The sequence below is a fragment of the Meleagris gallopavo genome, unplaced genomic scaffold (genome assembly GCF_000146605.3).
Source record: "Meleagris gallopavo isolate NT-WF06-2002-E0010 breed Aviagen turkey brand Nicholas breeding stock unplaced genomic scaffold, Turkey_5.1 ChrUn_random_7180001951027, whole genome shotgun sequence".
Taxonomy (NCBI): domain Eukaryota; kingdom Metazoa; phylum Chordata; class Aves; order Galliformes; family Phasianidae; genus Meleagris; species Meleagris gallopavo.
In genome coordinates this window covers 53,691-55,406 of record NW_011212219.1, presented here as the reverse complement: position 1 = coordinate 55,406, position 1,716 = coordinate 53,691, and positions in this window count along the sequence as shown.

Here is a 1,716-nt window from a genome sequence, read left to right as displayed (position 1 = left end):
CATCACGGCAGGGTCGGCCCGCAGCCGGCGGTGCGGGGAGCGCAGCGCCCATCCCGGCAGCGCTGCCCGGCCGGCTGTGGAGCCGTCTGACATCCGTCTGACATCCGTCTGCGTGCGCCAAAGAAAGGCGTGAAACGAAGGAATCGATTTGAAGAAACGTACCGGCAAAAGCGTTATTACTTAATTAGGCTAAGAAGGCATTCTTATGGGCAGCTTCGGGATAACCCGCCAAAAATCCCCCCCCAGCTGATCGTTCGTGGGCAGATTGCGTTTCCTCGTGTATTACACATTCGTTGCACTCCCCAAATCGCGATCCCATCCGCTCCCAGTGACTGCAACGCGTGCAGCCCTATCTGATGGTCCTCCACCCCGTTCTCACAGCGCTGTGACCATCTGTCAGTCCGCTGTTGGCCCTCTGTGGTCGCCTCCAACACCTCCGTTATCTTTAACCCCCCGAGAGCCTCACGACGACTCCTTTTGTCCCAAAGGATGCTGTGGACTGCGAGGACAGCCAGAGAAGTCTCTGCACACACGGATAAGGACAACAACAGGGAATGTCTTAATGCCCTCAATCACATTTTAGGCCAATTCTGCCCAGTGTTCGGATCCTGGTTTAAGGGCTCCATAAAGCTGGCACCGTTTTTCTCTTGTGTTTCTTTTGCTTTGCTAAGGCAGGGCAGTCGTGCTGTGTGCCTCCCCATCTGCAGCCCTGCATCACAACCACAACAGGCTCCTATGGTGCTGCAAGCAAGCATTAATCATGTCATACAGCAGCACACGCCGATAAGGATATCGTATCGACTTTGCGTGGGCAGCATTGAGCAACGCTGCCGTCAGTGCAGCTGCGGGACAGCCCTGCAGGCTCTGCTCCACCGATGGGAACGCAGAGCTGCGCTGAAAAACGGCATGAGAATTTCTTCCGTCAGCTCATCTCGCCGCGCTCTTTGTTGCAGCATCCGTGGAAACGAACGGGAGGTTTTCCTTTCGCTTTGTTTTGGGGAACTCGGCGCCCAGACCGGCACAGAAATAAACATCGCTGCCTCTGCGTGACACAGCGGGGCACAAATCCTCCCCCCGCACCGCGCGGAGCAGCGATCGCTCGGGAGTCGAACCGCTCTGATAAGAGCCCCGCTCTGCCTGCCGGCTCGCTGTTCGGCCGCGCCGCTCTCGGTTTTCTCCCCACGGGCGCAGCGCCGTGCTGCGCTCCGAGATAACGCCGGTATCTCGCAGGTGTTCCGGCCGCTCCTCGCCAAGGACGGCGCAGCGCGGGGGAGGAGCGGAGCGGCAGCGCTGCCCCACAGCGCCCAGCGCCCGGTCCTTCCCGCACGTTTTCCTTTCCGATTCCGTTTAACGTTTCCGGGCCATAAAGAAGCGTTTTCCCGGCGCTCACGCCCAACCCCGCGTTCCGGGCCGTTCCCGTTCCCCCTTTACCGGCCCGGTTTCGCGGCGCGGAGCTCAGGACTACAACTCCCGGCGTGCCCCGCGTGGGGCGCTGCGCGCTGATTGGCTGCGGGAGGGATTTGAACGGGGCGCGTGGCGGGGCCGGAACTCAGTTGGAGGCGGCGGCGGTGGGGCTGGGGTGAGTCCGAGTGGGGGGTCGGGGGCTTTGGGAAAGGCTGACGGGGGGTCCCTGAAGGGCCTGCAGATGGGGAATGAGAGGAGATGGAGGGACCCTGAAGGCCTCGTGGGCTGAGAAGGAGTTGGAAGGAGCGGGTG